Source organism: Protomyctophum bolini (genome assembly GCF_963924005.1).
Source record: "Protomyctophum bolini genome assembly, chromosome: 1".
In the NCBI taxonomy this organism is placed as follows: domain Eukaryota; kingdom Metazoa; phylum Chordata; class Actinopteri; order Myctophiformes; family Myctophidae; genus Protomyctophum; species Protomyctophum bolini.
Window position 1 is genome coordinate 16165803 of NC_137862.1, and position 19257 is coordinate 16185059.

Sequence of the window (19257 nt, forward strand, 5' to 3'; positions counted from 1 at the left end):
TCCCATTGACATGTGTTGTACGATGATAAGAGCGCCCCTCACTTCACACGGGTGTGATTCTATATGTCTATATATATATGTGTGTATGTCATTGTATATACTTACCTACCTACCCACATTCATATAACCCAACAGTTGTACGCTAGAGCTGAACATTCTAGTTGCCGGTAAAGGACTATTGTTCAGATCAGTCATCTCAACAAGCCACCAAAATATAATGGGAAAACAAGCCTAGAGGAGCTGTTTGATCTGTGGTATATATATCTGAGATGTGTTGAGTGCCATCCTAATCAAAAATCAATACGCCCCACTTGAGCGGACCCACATGGCCTTTGTAGCAGGTTATGTAATCTGATAATATCAATCATAACTGTGTTAGAGGCAATCCGTCTGACTTTCACAGGGGGCTGGGGTCAGCGAGAGGGGGAAGGTGGGGAGGGGGGAAGAGACACAGGCCTCCCATGCCATCAATTACCACTTATTATGGAGGGGGGTTACTCTGCCAGGGAGCAGTATAGCCCCCTGACCCCCCCTCCCCACCATAAATAATATTAACAGGACTGGCTCCATCAATCAATACATGTACAGTTCTATTGCTCCAGTCTTAATGGCGGCTTCCATGGCTCTACAGGCTCGATCAATGACTGTGGCTCCTCCAGTCCAGTATGTAGGGGTAAACCTAGCTTTGCTCAAGCCCTGGGGGGGTCTCCAAACCCCTCAGACTTCTCTTGCTTTCTTTTTCCTCTCTGTCTCTTGTCATTGTCTGTCTCTGTCCCGTTTCGTTGATGCAGAAACATCCCCCTCCCCATTTCACCCCACACACTCACACAATACAAATGTGTACAGGCCACAAATGTAACACTCCATCCTAGACTTCTCCAAAGTTGGGTGGCTGCCGCTGTCTCCGCGACGGTATGCATTAATACGCAGCGAGGAAAGTGTCAGAAACGTGTCAGAACGAGTGATTATGTGGAATGAATGAGTTTACTTAATGGCTGCCTCCTTCCAGCTCCTCACTCCTCTCTCCCTCCTCCTCTTCCCACCTCTCCCTCTGACTTCCTGCCATAATGGATGTGGTGAGACAGGAAGAGCGCTTCGCGCAGCAGCACCTCTTCTGCAGCATCGGCGGGAGGTCACGAGGGATGGCGTGGCGGCGGTGTTGCTGATGGGCGCGATCACAGGCGTCTGTCTCTACTTCACTGTCACAAACAGCTGTCAGTTTTATAAATAGTTAAAAACAGAAGAAAGAATCACACTCGTGTGAAGTGTCCACTGTATTTATACTGGCCACTTGACATGTTTCATTGTTCTTTAGTGCCCTAAACAAACAATAAACTCCATAGACTTGGCCGGCAAACGATTTACATAAGTGCTTTAAACAAACATAGACTTCCGCTGCCATAATTATGCTATAATATTCAAAAGCCATACATTGGAGGAGCTAGCGACCCTCAAAAAAGTATAATATAATACAAAATAAAATACCTGTAATTCATTCAAGAGATATGAATTAATAATAAGGGTAATTATAATAATGGATTTTATTTATAGTGCACTTTACATTCCTCAGAATCTCAAAGTGCTACAGTAGACAAAAGCGTAAAAGAACACTATTAAAACACACAATTAAGCATCAAGGAAAACAAAAATGTTGTTTTATACACACACACTACAGTACATACAGTACATGTATAATTATAATGCATACAGAATAACCACCTACCCAACCACATAACGAAACGCATACATTTATTGTACATAAACCTATTTGGAGCATTTTCTTTGCTTCACGGTTATCTGTTGCAATGTTTTTTTTCCCCAAGTGGCTTACTATTCCCACCAACCCTCTCGTTTTTACGCGCCATGGCATTAGCTACAAGCGGGAGGTGGAGTGTTGAGATTGGGGAGGGTGGGGCGATCAGAGTTTATGGAGGCAGAGTACGGTGGTGGTGGTGCTGGTGGTGGGGTTGGGGGGCATAATTACGGAAGCAAATCATTTACGAGCAGAGTGCAAAGCAAGATTAATTAGCCTCATCATCCACCTGTGACCTTAGCCTCTCTGGAATCACTCCCTGCTTGACCAGCTTTTGCTATAAGTGAATCATTCACCCGGGGAGTGAGCGCTCCCTATACCCGGCAACCGGCGAGAGAGTAAGTGGCCACGGCGACCCGGCCCTGTAGGCCGTGTTAACTGGGTGGCCATGGCAGATGTGTCATTGTAAGTGATGAAAACACAGACCCCTTTTTTTGGTGTGAGGGCCTCCTAGAAAGACCTTGAGAAAAACCCAGGGAAGTTGACTTAAAGAAGAAAAAAAGTGACTTATGCCTACGGGATTTTGAGACACCCTTTCGCTTTTGAATGAATCATATAAATTAAAGTGTTACCATTATTCTAATAATAAACATCTGCTACAGTATACCTCAGGTCACACGGCACATACACAGATGTTCAGAGCGTAGTTGTTGGAGACGGAGAAGTGCTGCAGACGTAAACACAGTGGCGTTTCTGGATGTTCTGGCGCCCTAGGTCTGATCTCCAAACAGGCGACTGTCCATAAAATACATACCTCTATGCTTTATTTTAGTTATTTTATTTTTTCTAAACCTGATTGCTTTTATATTTTCATTATTAAGAGTCCTGGCTCCTGTGGGTCATCAAATTATTGGCTTAGGAATGTGACAGAAACTAAAAAATATCCATGAATTCAAGGCGGGCATTCATGGAGAGTGTAATTGATAGAACATAAGTAATACAAATGATATATAGTCTATTAAACATAACTTGTTTATTTACAGCACCACCTAAAGATAATGCAACCCGTCTAGGTTCCCTACCTTCAGGTAGTGCCATTATGAACAACACAAAACTCACCACAGTCTTGTACCTTTGACAACATCAAAGGTACAACGTTTCGCCCCTCCAGGCTTTATCAAGTACTTGAGAAAGCCCGGAGGGGCAAAACGTTGTTGTATTTAGGTTGAAATAAAAAAGACGGAGCAGAGCTATATCGTGTGCGGACATTCCACTTCTTATTTAGTCATTTTTTGGGTCCCCACTGAAGTGATTGAGATTTAAAAGTGCCTTGCTCAACGACAGTTCAAATGAATGCAAGTCTTGAAGGATGTGTTGTGGATTTTCTAGCTGACACAAGTGTTCGAACCATCGTCGACTTACAGTACATTACTCTTCACATGCTTGCTATCCTAACCCACCTAGCCACTGGGGAGTCTCAGAAGGATTTGCCACACCTGGGTTCTATATCCAAGTCCCCCTTCGTAGGTTTAGTATTAAGTAAAAAAATAAACATAAAAAGTTCACTGTTTCAGGTCAAGCTGAATGAAACGTCTTTCATACAACAGTGCATACAACACAACACACAGCATGTATCAATGTCTTGTGCCACAGGCTCAGGCCTTTCCGCCGAAGAATATCAACTCAGTCAAAGCTCAGCAGAGTGACTTCAAATGCTGGCCTTGCGCTGACCTGCAGACTTCAAAGCTCAATCAAGCCTTTTCCCCAGACAAGGAATCTCTGGTAGAGGCAATTTGTTAAACAGGAGAGAGGTTTAGTGTGATTTTGGAGCGAGAGGATGTTTCTCAGTAGTCCTGGCTAACCCACAGCTCAGCCACTCAGCAGGACTTGAAGGTGTGTGTTGGGGGGGGGGTGTCTGGGTATCCTCCACCCACTGTAAAGGAAAAAAATAAAGCTTAGAACTGGGAGGATTTGAGCTACTGGTGCTAAGGTATCTGGACCAGAAAATAGCCATTGTTATGTCCCAGAAAAGACAAGTTCATTATAGGCATTCATCAAAGCCCCATTGCCCGATGCATTAGCCTGTATGTCATGTTTGGCTAAATAATGATGTTGGGGTATGGATTTCCATAAGATGCAGAGGGGGGAAAAAGGCAATTCTTCTTCGCTCTTTCAGGAGTCGCTTGTCCTGTCTTCTCTAAAATGAACAACGGTTGAACAATGAGGAAATTGCATCCATAATTAATGAAAAGTCACATACAGTAAGTTGTGTGTGTGTGTGTGTGTGTGTGTGTGTGTGTGTGTGTGTGTGTGTGTGTGTGTGTGTGTGTGTGTGTGTGTGTGTGTGTGTGTGTGTGTGTGTGTGTGTGTGTGTGTGTGTGTGTGTGTGTGTGTGTGTGTGTGTGTGTGTGTGTGTGGCAGCCAGACGCATAAGCGAAAGAACAAAGAAGCCCTTTCATAGTGACTGGGAGAAAGTAGGTATAGAAAGAAACGACACAAAGAGACAGAGAGATGGGGTGGGGGTCATAGGGTTGCGGGTTCTAGCTACTCTGTGCCAAAACAAAACAGCAAAACAAAAATCTATCTCGGAAGAAAAAGCTGCGTGTCTCGTTCACAGCATGGGACTGAGTCTCCTCTTAATGGCTTCTCTGTGGAATACAAGCCTCAATCGACTCATTGACTCTGGTGTCAGCCAGACATGTCTGAGAGGCATCAGACAGGCAGTAGGACATTTTAAAACGTCTGGTTTGTTGTCCTGTGTAAAATGGTACAAAAAGTTGAACTTATTTTCTTAAAGGACGAATCATAGTAGTAGGCCTACAGTATATGCAACAGGTTTTCAGTTCGTTAAACTGTTTACAGCCTCCATGCAACTGATATCTTTCAAAGTAGCTTTTCCTTCATGGCAGCTTTTCAGTCAGAATCGAGGCCCATTCGTGTCAAGCTTTCAAAATCATCCTTCAATTTAGAAATCACATTTTCCTGAGATTATGTATCGGCGGTAATTAAGAGTTCATACTCGTTTTTCTTTTTTAGATATTTTGTTTTAATCACCCCCAGAAGAGGAGAGCCCAAACCACTCCCTTGATGAGTATGTACAGTTCGACATAAGTACTGTATTTACTACGGTAATGGTCACAGCTGGCTGAAACCTGTCAAGTGAAGATGTATGAGCGGGCATGTAAAACGGACATAATTTCATGGTGAGGATGGAAACTGTTATTGTTGTTTGATTATTAAACCTTTTGGGGCAACTGTAAAACGCTTTACTCCGGATTAGCGTTGGGTTTCAGCCCCATTATTTATATATGCAACAAAATGATGTTTTGAAATCTGTCTCCCTTTTTAAACACTGTAAACAAAGGCTATCAATCATAACCCTTGACAGCTGTAATTGCTACCAGAGAGGACTAGTAGTGAGCTCACTCGCCCTTGCCTTAAGCCATTGCTCAGGCACATACTGGTCCGTGCCAGTCTCATCAAATGACGAAGTAACATGTTTAAGTAACTGGGAAGTCATTTTCAGTCGTATAAACTTTTAAGTTGTCATGTTTTTCATCTGTTTATAGCAACTGATTTCCTAATTAGCTTACAAAGGGCCTTTGAGCAACTTTGAATATGGTTAGCTTGTGCGGTTTCTGGGAATTTGTAATGCAGAGACGCTGCCATTCTTATTAGCCAAGATTCAGTTGTTCCCTTGCCATGAGTTGAATTGTATGCTCCGACCTTCAAATAATGATGTTCCCATAGGAGCTACTAGGTGAACAAAATGGGAGCATCTTTTTCGAGAGTGCAAGGATGTGTTGGATGTGGCTGAGATGCACTGACTCTTTGCACCTTAATCCACAGTACACACCGGCTGCTATGCTCATGCAACTTTATATACATCTTATCTCTGTGTGTAAACATCTCTGTGTAAAATACATGTTTTTTTTTCTGGACCTTGCAAGAAATCACACATGCAATGTAAAGTGAGCGGTGCCTTGTCCAGCACAGTTGTTGACTTAAGCACAGCATTGTAATTACCCCTCCTTCTGTGTGTGTGTGTGTGTGTGTGTGTGTGTGTGTGTGTGTGTGTGTGACCCGAATGCGACCCCAATCAGTTGCGTCAATGAGTCGTACTTCATACACACGCGGTTAGACACCGCTCAAAAACCTTTAGTTGTACAGTTCTGTATAAAAAGGCTCGACAATATCTGATGTGAGGACCCATACAGGGGAAATCCTTTAGGCTACTTGTACAGTTGGTCGTCTGTCCGATGCTCTGTGTTGTTTCTCCGTGAATGTTGTGTGTCCGCTCTCTGTGTACTGTATGTTCTCGGGCCATCACATCACGGAGCTGGGTTGAAAACGCATGGGCGACGCCGCGGAGCATGGGCATACGCTATGACTTGCCCATGCCCAGCTGAACTGCACACGAAGTGTGCGCTCACAACTTGTTACCGTCTCAATTGTATATATCGATATGCCAGCATGGATGTCTGGGTACATGGACTGACACATCAGTGTAGACAGTAGACCGAGAGCATCAGGAAAATTACATTTTCTATTAACATGTATGAGTCAATGAGTAGATTTCTGAAGAATACTGGGCAACTGTATAGCTTAAAGACGTAGTGAAATTAAAAATACGTTTTTCACACTTTTAGACCATATCCGTGGTCATCATATGGTCATACCTAACAATAGATGCCCAAACAATGGGACATTTTTCACTTTTGTGTATTTGCCTATTTTTATATCAAAAGCCCATAAAAATTACTTCCTGTGAAACTTGCATACAATAGCTCTATAGATTTCGGGCTTTTGAAAATAGGCGATCTACAAGCTCACATGGGCCGCAATGTGACACATTGTGAGCTTGGAGATCTTTTATTTTCTAAATATTTGTATACATTTGGGACATTCTGCATAATGTAGCCTACTTTTACTTTGGGTACTTGTATATTTTGATGCCAATAACTTAATTTCCCCGTCATCTAAAACTAAACTAAAATTAAATGAAAAATCCAAAACTATATGCTAGTGGCTGGATGGGACTTTTTTGGTGTTTGATTGCTCTGGGTTAGATCGCTAATGGCTGAATAGGAAAGACACGCCCCCTCATTAACATGGTTACGTACGTACGGTAAATGTGTATTTAAATGCACATTTAAATGTATACTTGTGTATTTAAATGCGTATTTAAATGTGTACATAATTAAAACACAAATACATTTAATTCATTTCTATATTTCTTTGCCTATTTATTTATTTATTTATTTTTGCATTTAATTATTGATTTATATATGTCTTTGCATATATATTTATTTATTTTTGCATTATTTATTTATCAGATGGCAATAAAATAATTAAGTGCTAAAACAACGTTTTGGCCTCAGTTTTCCTGTGAAATTACATTGATTGATTGATTTAAATATTTATTAACAGTTTGCAGAATTACAGTACATTTCAAGCACAAACTCAATACAAAGACTGTTAACTGTGAGTGGACGACCCAATTAAGCATTACACTTCAACAGGGTCCACATTGTTCAATTCATCAAAACATTTAGAGAACAGAACAGGAATTCATCATATAGGAAGCAAAAATGGAAAAGATACATATACAGTGAGGGGAAATGGGAGGGGGGGATTCAGATTTTACAGAGGCCAGTTTCGAATTGCAGCCATCCGTAAGTGCCCTTTGAGAGCGGTTTTGAAGGAGTCAAGGGATTCACATACAGTACAGTATCTTAATGACTGTTGGTAGGGCGTTCCACATTTTGGTGGCATAGGAGCGAAAATAATTTAGTCCCTTGTTTGTGCCGAATCTGGGTTGTACATGGTTTGTTGCACTCCCTCTGGTGTTGTGGGTGTGGACCTTGTTTACATTAAGGAAGTATTTAGACAGGTACATGGGTATCTTGGTGGTGTATCGAATCTTGTGGACCAGACCCATTGCAAGATGCTGTACTCTGTCGTCGACCCTAAGCCATCCCAGCCTGTCAAAGTGGGCAGGGGTGAGGTGGGTTTGGGGGGTGAGGCCAAGAAGGAGCCTGACCAGTTTGTTTTGGGAGGTCTGGAGCCTTGTTTTAAGGGCCTTTGAGGTGCTGTGGTACCAAGAGGTGGATGCATAGTCAAAGAAACCTTGTACGAGGGCTCCTGTTAAGGTCTTCAAGGTGTTTTTGTTGACCAGTGAGGAGATCCTGTAAAGGAAGTATTAATACATTTAATGTTATACAGTATGTACGATTATTCCACCATTGAGAGCACATACATCCATTTCCTCAATGATACAGGTGTTGCCACTGTCCACCTTGTCTTTTGTTTATTACATGTCGATCATTGATATCAATATTGTGTCCATCTCAGCAGGTGCATGTACAAAACATGACGTTTTCCTCCATGTTTAGATAAGGCTCTCACGATTACAACATTTAAGTGGATTTAAGTCGATTAATTGTCATACAAATAATTGTGATTAACAAGACGCAAATATTTTTATTTATTTTTGGCGTATTTTAAATAAATTAAAAACTTTTTGACTCATGACGTGACTCGGATCCGTGGCTAAAGACTCGAGCTCAGAGACTTGTGGGCATGCTGGAGCCCTCATTCAAGCAAAGCAATGGGATTGGTATTTAAGATACTCAGAGGAACAGTAACTACTAACAACTTTTGAGTGACTGCCACAACACCAGAGGGAGTGTGTCAATGATCTGGTGCCCCCAAATTAAGCACAAACAAGGGGGACTCATTTTACTACCCTGGCATCATCCATGGATATGAATCACTGGTTTCTTTCAAAACTGCGGCCTGAAAAAGCAGCATCTATTAGTGAAACTACAAGTAGTGTTGGATATTAATTACCAAGTGAAGTGAGCACTCATTGACTGCCTCCCTTTTTCCTATATCTCCTCTGTAAATATAGCTATATGTATTTGTTGATGTGTTAATATTCTTTGCCCTGTTGATTAATTGAATACATACATAGATTGAACTGTTGCACCCCTAAAATACTATAAACTTTACTAACACAAAGCACAAAGGAAACTTTTTGTATAAAACAATATCTTGAGTTTTGAGCAGTGGTCTGCATTCTACTCTACTGAAGCTGCTCTAACGGGGGTCTGTGGCCAAATACAATATCAAGTTTGGGGTCCATGAGTCATGACATAAGAAAAGTTTGAGAAGTACTGCTCTAATGCACACGTAGGAGGCAGACAGTGCAGTGATCTGTCCGGTAGAGAGGCGAGGGGAACCTGCTCCATTTCACATTATTGAATGGAGAGGCATAGATTTTATGGAGCCAGCAGGGCCTGCGTATTGACCTGTGGCTGACATGCACTTTTTAGTTTCATAACATAATCAGCACTTGACACATGATTATAATAACTCGATGCAATTTAATGCATTCTCTGCAAAGGCATTGATTTTTTTTTTTACAGCTCCCCAGAACCAATTACATTAATATTGGCGCATAATTAGTTTACACATTACTAAATTACTGACAGATTAAAAGTGAAATAGCACAGTTCATACCCGGCCCGCATAACTGCCAGAGAGGAAATTAATATGGATTCAAAAGCCCCTCAGAGACATGGGCTGTAAAGGAGGGAAAGAAAGCAACAATCTATAACGCCATGCTTGCAGAAGGATATCCTCTCCACTCACTGGCTTAACGGGCGTGGGTTTCTGTAGGGATATTCAGGCCCAGGTAATTAATACAGGTCTCTAATTAGATGTGCGTATGAATATCGATGTGTGTGTGTGTGTGTGTGTGTGTGTGTGTGTGTGTGTGTGTGTGTGTGTGTGTGTGTGTTGCAATTCTTGTGAGGACCAAATGTCCCCACAAGTATAGTAGAATTTGAGAAATTGGACATTGTGAGGGCCCACAAGGGCATTGTTGTTTTATGTTCAAAACATGTATTTAGACAGCTTTATATACAATTAGAAAAAGATTCAGGTTAGGGTCAAGACTAGACATTTAGAAGGTATAGGTTTAGGGATTATAGATGGAGTCATACCTAATTTATACACTTAGTTGTGCACTGTGGTGGCATGCACAGGAACATACCAGGAACATATGATCTTTACTGTAAGCTCAAAACGTATTGACACATTGCCGGCTTGTAGATCTGCTATTTTTCAGCTTTAGCCTTGCGGTTAAAAATGGCATTCAGAAGTGTGCTGTCCTAAAATGTTGATGTACAAGTATAGTATAGAACAAACCTGTGTTGTGCGCGCGCATATCATGTGTGATCCTCTTGCGCTACTGCATGCTAATTCCTTTTGGGAGCTCCCATATGGTGCCCAGGACACGGCAGCATGCAGTGGCAGGTTTGTTTTAATGCTGCGTTCCTCTGATATTATATTTATTTATTTACAGTGCGGTCTGTGGTGAAGAGGGGGAGTGTTCCCTGCAGATTGGCTCTACCTACCTCGCATGCAGCCGTTGACCCACAATGTCACCCTCCCTGCCTTGTCTCTACGCAACGAAAGCTCAACAACGGCAGGTAGGTGGCCTGAGTGTGTTTTCGGACATTTGGCAAAAGTAGCATGTCTACAGGCTCGCGTTACGAGCTTGTAGATCTGCTATTTTCGTCGTAGAGGGGAAACAATCACACCTGTGTGAAGTGAGGGGCGCTGTTATCATCTTCCAACATCGCTACCAATACATATTTTATGATGTAATTATCAGACAAAACAAACGTAAAAATTGTTTAAGGAAAAACAAACATTAAACCTGTATATAGGTATTAGGAGCGCCCCTCAAAAAGATACCTCTGTGGGACCTTAAATGACTAAGTGGTTGTGAGAATAAAATTGTATAGTAACACCATGTGTTCAAGTCAAGGACCCCCAAAATGATCAGATTTAGGCCACGGACCCCCATCTCAAAATATTTCTTTCCGGGGACCCCCATAAGCAATGATCTGAGTTATGAATGTTAATACATACATTTTCAAGATTTTTCAAAAATTGGAGTTCATACTATAGCACGGCACAAAGTGACACACTATGAGCATATATATCTGCTATTTTTTGGAAAACGTGACACACACTCAGACATAATGTATATAGCTAAAACTGAAAATGACACAGATGCTTTCCCTGTTTTTAGTGGTTGAGGTCGTAGAATTAATTATCCAAATTGTTGCCACCCAGTGGCCTCTACATGGAATTTAGATGCCTCGAGATTTTTGGGTATTGGTCGGTACGCCGGTCCCCTCTCCAGCTGTGCAGTGTCACACCAGACTTGTCTGTAGTGAGGGCCGGGGTGGCAGGCAGACGAGCCGCTTGATGGCAAGGCAAACTTTTCAACAGAAATATATTGCTTTGACCTTTTGATGTCCCCATTGATCCGATGTTCCTGAGTGGCCGTTTCCCCAGAAACAAACATATATAATTGGTATTGGGTTCCAATGGCGCTCCCTCAGTGTCTTGGGGATCCTTTGCGGCAATATAAATCAATTCACACTTATAGACACAATATGGGAGCATTAGTGCTGACTGGTCATTTGAGAAGAGCTTGGGAGACTTCGATAGACCTTGATTAGACACAACCGATCTATCTTCATCTATCCTCAAGTTCCAGTGGTACATAGTAAAACTCTGTGTTTATTTATCTCTGACGAAGCGTACAAATGGAACCCCAGTTACAATCTTTTAGAGTTAACTTAAAACCAAGGATCTTTTCTGTGTAAATGAGATGCCAGTCAGACTACATCTATATCGTTTTTTTGTTTTTGTATTTTCTAAAAATATGAATATCATTTATTAATGTCAGCTGGAAGTAGCAGAGACTAAGATTGAGGTTCTCTCTGGGAGTAACAAGGGTGGATAGGATCAGGAACGAGTACATCAGAGGGACAGCTCATGTCGGATGTTTTGGAGATAAAACCAGAGAGGCCAGACTGAGATGGTTTGGACACGTACAGAGGAGGGATAGTGAGCATATCGGTAGAAGGATGTTGACGTTGGAACTGCCTAGAGGTAGACCAAAGAGAAGATTTACGGATGTAGTGAAAGAGGACATGAAGTTACTTGGTGTGAGAGGAGAGGAGGCCGAGGACAGGGTGAGATGGAAGCAGATGATTTGCTGTGGTGACCCCTGAAGGGAAAAGATGATTTACAGTATCATGCTACTGTAACACCGTCCTTGCTACTAAACATTCAGGCACGTGTCCTCAGGTGCATTTCACACCTTATTAATGAAAAGTGGCAGAAGACTTCACCTTATGATGAATTCCTGTTCTGTTCTTTGGCTATATAGAAGTGTCTACTTGTACGTCTCTAAATGTTTTGATGAATTGAACAAGGTGGACCCTCTTGTAAACAAGTGTAATGCTTAATTGGGTCGTCCACTCACAGTTAACAGTCTTTGTATTGAGTTTGTGCTGTAATTCTGCAAACTGTTAATACATATTTCTATCAATCAATCAATCTTCCTTATTAATGTGAAGAAAATGGTTAAGGCTGTGTTTGGCAAGGTTTAGACTGAACATATGGCCATATGTTGTGTTTTTCTCATTACACATAAGCAACAAATTACAGTTATGTCCTTCTTTCCTCTTTCCTTCCTTTCTTCCGTCCATTGAATGATGAATCCTGAATGCACTTTTTGAGATTTCATATTGTTAAAGTATTATGATTGAACGTGATCTGTGATCAAACTTTGGATTTGTTTGTAGCTTGGTAATCTCTCAAGACAGTTTTTCAATTAGCAGTGAAAGTCTGTCAGATATTTGGATAGAAACTCTCCAAGAGGGCATGGCTCTATACCAGAATTCAAGCTGAAAAATCCACAACCCAACCCCCCATTCTAAATTCCCCTAGAGGTGTTTCATATTGCGTCATATTAGAACTTTGCTCCAAAAATAAACAAAATGAGCCTGACAGTTTGTCTCATACGGATATGGAACATCAACTGACGATGAGAAAACACTAGCCTTTACGGCCGCCAAATTAATTAAATATTCACCAGAAACAGTTTTATCAATTATGAGGGACTGATTGTCGTAAACGATACAGAGCCACCTCCCTGACCATATTGCCGGGGGACTTTGTTTATTTTTGGACGCCAATTGAGACGATTCTAAGATGACCCAATGTTATTTTCCATAGAGGAATCACTTCCGTGACCCGGCCCAGGTGTTATGCAAGTGACGTCAGGACTTCTGTTCTCTCTCTCTATGTATCTTTACCGAGTGCGTTCTGGCTTATGGCAGTGTTTACTGCACTTCAGCATTCACATGTTTCAATGCTTGATACTCTCAACTCCGCTTTTTACAGCTTCATAAATTACCCGTTTGTATTAAGTCGGTAATCCCTAATAATGTTTGAGCAATGATTGGAGAATATCCCTCAAACCTCCCGGAGGTGAAGCCCATGTTATGCAGGCTCTATTTTGGATATCACCGCGAGAAAATGAAAACTGACGTCTTTACAACTCTCTCCCGCAATGGTGAATATTGCGTTTGCATAATTCCCCCATTTCCGCTCAAAGATATTGATTCTCTTCATTTTCCCAACGACTGTCTCTCCCTTCCTCTATCTCTCTCTCTCTCTCTCTCTCTCTCTCTCTCTCTCTCTCTCTCTCATGCCCTCTGGTCTTGTTAGTGGGTCTTCATATCAGTCTTTGATGTTACTCTGTATAGACCCCCGCAGAAGGATCTTAATTCTCCTGCAGGTGCTCTGGGGCGGTGGTGTGGTGAGTTGTGGGTTTTACCGGGGGAGGACTAGGGGTGGAATCTCCACATCGCTCTCCAAGTCTCTGAGCACTGAGAGGCTTAGCGCTCCACCGCACCAAATGTCTCCACTTAATGACCACATCAGGAGCATTAGAGCCAACTCCATGGCTTAGAGAAACACGCATGCACGCACGCGCACGCACACACACACAACCTGATGGGTATTGTCTGCCACAGCAGCAGGTCCAGTAGTGAGAACGTGGGAGGGTGAGGTACTATGAAGATTAGGTGGAGGTAAGGATTGCTGGCGCCTGTGTAACTTGAGTGGCCTTTTTGCCTATTGTATACTTAAAATGAAATAGCCAATCTACACGCTATCTGGCGTGTCACGATGCGGCACGTTCTGAGCTTGTAGATCGCCTATTTTCACTGAATGCCACACCGACGTGCACAGTATAAATCAGGCTTTAGGATGACCATGCTGCTATCAAAGAGATGATACACCTGACTTTGTCTTTATAACATTATTTTAAGTTGAATTGATAGTGTTTTATTTTATTTTATATAGCGTATTGTTTAAGCGCTCACATTCCTCAAGTGTGGACAAGAGTCACGACAGCTGTATTATGGCATGTTGAGCATACATTATGCAACTTACTACATCCAAATTTGCTTCAGCAAGTGATTAATTGCACGTTAATTGCATAATTAGACAAATTATGTTTTATACGCGTTCCTAATTGCATATTATTAATGGATGTACAACAATGAAAAAGGGGGCTGGGTGGTCGTGGCGATGTCAAATTTATCGTCTCCTTGCATTGGAGATGATAGATGACAAATTAGAGAGGGGTGAGAGAAAGGGAGGTCATTTTGAAATGTATTTGGTTTTTTGTGCCTTCAGACTTCAGACTCATTGCAGCAGCGATGGCAAAGCCTCATAGATGCCACGGTTACCTCTTACCTGTCCACTTAACCAGTCCCTGCTGTTTACTCAGCTGCAAGGTCTCTCTCTCTCTCTATCCAGCGAGAGAGAGAGGGGGGCAGAGGCGCAGGTCGCCAAATATTTCATTTCCCAAGTAAAACACCCCCCCCCCCCGCCCCTCCTTCAGTTAAAAATGGAGTGAGAAACAGATCATGGTGATGGATGTGCAATCAGCCTGATTAAGTCGTTATTAGTCGTCCTCGGCGGATCCTCGGGAGGGAAATGAGGGCAGGACCAAAGAGATTGTTTATGTGTCCTGTTACTCGTTGCCAGCTGCATGCCGGCATGGCTGGGGATGTGGAACCCCTGCAGGTCAGGTCACAGTTATGAATGTGACATGTAAAAAAGCTGTACTTTGACCCCTGGAAGTTATGGGCCTTGGACGTCGTTCAGTGTTGAAGGATTGCGTCTTCCAAAAGGCCGGTTTCTACGTTGCCGTATGATGGTGCAGCCATGTGCCGAGAATATAGAATAATATATTTTATTAACACACTTTACGTTTTTATTAGCAAATTACAATGTGTTACTGGGTTTAAAAAACAATGGCATAAAAATCAAAGGATAAAGACAGAAACAAACAAAAAAACATCCTGCATTAGACCCAAAGCTTCTAGCTTTGTTAAAAAGTTGTGTCCAGGCCTGGGCCGTGGCTCAGCGGTCCAGGCACCCACTGGCAGTGTGCCGCCGGTTCGACTCCTGATCCCCCATCTCTCTCCCCATTTCCTGTCAGCCTACTGTCTGTCCCTCCAAAAATAATCCAAAGTAAAGGCGAAAAAGTTGTGTCCATTATTTTTTTTGGCACTCTCATCTATAAGAGCTTATAGTGTCTGTGACACGATGGAGTGTGAATCAGGCATTACACTTGCTGCTACTGTGTAGTTCTTACCAAGCATTGTGTCATTTAGTACAGTGGTTTTCCGGCCACAATAATCCTATTTGAACTGGGGACCCCCCCCCCACCCTGACAAGCACTTGGAATTGTAGGTATTACATTTAGTTTGACTCGGTTCCACAGATGCATTAGTCAAAAAAATAGCTCAACTATACAAGCTCACAGCACCTCGCACCTGTGAGCTTGTAGATTGGCTATTATCACAACGTTTGCCTCTCTCTTACGTAATATCAGACAATTTGTCCAATTGGGTATTATAAAGGTCTTAAAAGTAATTAATACCATGTTAGCCTGTATTCTGGTATGTTTACCATTTAATGGAGAGAAGAAAAGTGCACATTAAGCAAATCATCTGCACCCCAGATCCCAGACCATATGAGGGCCCGACCCACAGGTTGAGAAACACTGATTTAGTGGACATTTTGAATCCAAAGTGATTCATTGCCAGTGTAGGATTTGAACCCTCTTAACATTAGTACAGCTGCCAGAGACACTCTTGGTCCACTGAGTCCTTGTAGAGTCTTTCTGCCAAAAATGTGTTTGTGTGTGTGCGTGTGCGTGCGTGTGCGCGTGCCTGTACTCTTCTGTATTATCCCTGGCCTCTTTCCTTTTCCACACTCAACACTTGTAGTGCCAGCAGATGGCGCTGCAGTCTCTTAACAATGTGTATCAAGTGGCAGTAGACAACACAAGCACATGCTCTGCTGCTCTTCCACACACAGTCACACACACACACACACACACACACACACACACAGTCACACAATCACACACAGTCACACACACGTGTGCACGCTGGGTGGAGAGGGAAGGGTCCGGCTTAGTTCCTGAGTTGAGGCACAATGTTTGTTGAAATAAGTGGAGATTTCCTGGTTTTCTTCTTTTTTTCTTTTCTTTCTTTCTTTTCTTTTTTTTTTTTACACAAAAACAGGAGGGGGAGGAGGTGGGGTGAAAGAGAAAAGTTTCTTTATTGGTCGAGCTTGGGGTGTTCTGCAATTACCCCTATTTTCTCGCTGTCTTTTTTTCTTTTTTTCCTTCTGTGTTTCACTTCCTCTTTGAGCAGGAACAGATAATGTTTTCTGTTTTCAGTTACTTGTTACGGTTTGAAGAGACGAGGGTGCGCTCAGTTTGTTGCGTCTTAATATCAGAGCTGTATTATACGGATGATGTAGATGTTGATGATGTCTTGTATGTAGGTAAGAGCAGCGCTGACTGTCACCTTTGTTTTCTGTAAGCGATGAGAGCGTGAGAGGAGAGTGTGTTGGCACTACATGGCAAACAGCTTAATAATTAAGCGGACGGGCATCTGGCAGGCATGCTTTTTTTTTGGCCTGGTTGAATGGTTGCACATTTTGAAACTTAGATTCGTGAGAAAGGTGTATATATACTTAAAAATAACACTGTTAGTGATAGTGTTATTATTGTTATTGTTGAAGTATGTTATCATGATCATGCACTTATTTTTCTTAATTTTTGTTTGAAGTCTGTCAGATATATTTCTTTACACTTGGTAAAACTAATACAGGAGTAATTAGCTTTTTCCGTCATTGTGTGCGTGCGTGCGCGAGAGAGTGAGTGAGGTGATAGTTGTTTGGGGATGGAGCTGGTGGGGGTCATAGCGTGTAAACCATTGGAAGCAGGAATGTGAGAGTGCATTATTGCTCACACTTCATGTGAATGGAGAACTGGTTTCGGGGGGGGGGGGGGGGGGGGGGGGGGGGGGTCTGGGGTAGCTACAGAAATGACAGCGTGTACAGTGGGTGGTAGGGCCTCAGCGCAGCCAGAGAGGAAATGGAATGAGAAAGTGCAGTCAGGCAGACCACTCATTCACCATGACAAATGGGGAGAGGCCCAGGCCAGGGGGATACCTGATACCCCATGGAGGGCTGCTGCATGCACCTGCCCAGAGTCAGAGCAGACCGCCGCCGCTGCGCACACCGTGCGCCAGGGTTGCCACGTCCCGCTTAGTATAAGCAATTTTCTTTTAGCTTATTTTTCCTGTAAAGCTTGCTTGTAAATATTGGTGGTTTGCTGGGTTTTGGGGGCATGTTTCTTTTTTTTATATTTTTTATAATTATTATTTAAACCAGTGGTTCTCAAATATGATCGGCCCCCAAATTAATATGTATTTCTCCCTAGGACAAATACTTCCATAGGAAGCCGCCGTACCAGATTTGTGGTGTTAGAATGTTTTAAAATGTCTTCAATATTACACATTTTATTATTATTTTTAGCAGATCAACACGATTGGCTATTTTCAATTAGCCATCCGAAGACGCAAAATCACTTATTTTGGGCTTGTTTTCCTAGACCTGGTTGCTTAATTCTCTCACAAAATCTGGCAAGAACGGTGTGTAGTGCACCACAGTGGAAATAATCCAGCCAGAGAGACACACACGCACGCGCACACACACACACACACACACACACACACACACACACACACACACACACACACATACATACACGGCAGTTCACAGGTATTATTGGTCACATGATCGTTTTTTGAAGTATGACGTTGATATGAATATAAAAAATATCAAGGATAAAAGTGACAATTGCTAGTATTTCTTTTTCCAGATTTCCTTTTTGAGTAGACTATGAGGTCAGCTTACAGTCCCCCTCCTCCAATTTAAGCTATTTTATTAATCATAGCTAAAAAGTTTAAAATGGAAAAAAATATATAAATTTAAGAAAGTTATGATGTTATGTGCGTTGTGCATGCATCCAACTGACATCACAGTACACTGATAGAGATAGAGATAATGTCACAATGCTTATTAATTATTATAGTTTGTACATGGTGTTTAAATTGGTCGTTATTACAGTATACTATGTACAAGGTACATTAATTAGTGTATGGGTTAGGCTCATGGACATACTCTCCTGATGTTTAGGTTTTGCTAAAGTAATATATTTTGTTTATTTCCAACAAAGTATTACCAATGACCAATATCATACATTGTACATGTGGTGGAAGAAACTTTATAAAACCATACATACAAGTTTAAACATGACTTGTGTATTTTTCTATTTTATTATAACTCTTAAATGCAGTTGTTGTTTTTACTCCCTGCTTTCTGAGCAAATAACAATTTAACAAATGTAAAATTAATTAAATTCATTGTAAAATCTACCGTCTTTGATATGAGAATGTTCAGAGTCAGACACACACATGCATTCAATGTTTTTGATTATAAAATCAGTGGTGTTTTTCTTTTTTTTTACAACAGTCATAGCTTTGTGAAGAATTGCAAACTAAACCTGTGGCCACCGTGAGATAATGTGCTGTCTACGCCTTACTTAACTAATGTATCACTGTCACCGTTCTGTCTGCATGTTAGAGTCAAACTATGCAAACTTTGTTTTTCACATCAAGTCTACGTCAAAGATAGCTCCGTCTAGACTTTCTTCGCCTTTCCTTCCTTCTTTTAGCGTCTTTGATGAGAAAGGTCTCCTACTGTAAGTTAAATGACAGATTTGGAAAAAATAGCACTACTTGCACATAACAATAATGATGGAATGATATTGAATCATAACACTACTTTTGAAATAATATAACACTGAGGCTGACAAACTGAAAACACTCCATATTTTACAGATGCTGTATAAACAACTTCATAAGATACTGTTTACACTTTACAGTAGGCCTACATAACTATAGTGTGGATACTGTAGCGTTTTGGAAACTACCACTTGATTTATTTCTACCTTGTTTACCATTGTTTTTCTGCATGATTATGAATATTTCTTATGAAATATGATATAAAAAAGGAACACAATTATGTATGTTTTATTTATTTATTTATTTTTAAGTCTAGCTGCTGACCAACTGGGGAGGTTTTCCTCCACCTATAGGACCTGAGAGTTTTAATACACAACGACTTAATGAGTCTGTTGCTATTTCAACAGGAGGTCACAAGCCACATGTCATGAGTTTTCCATCTAAATT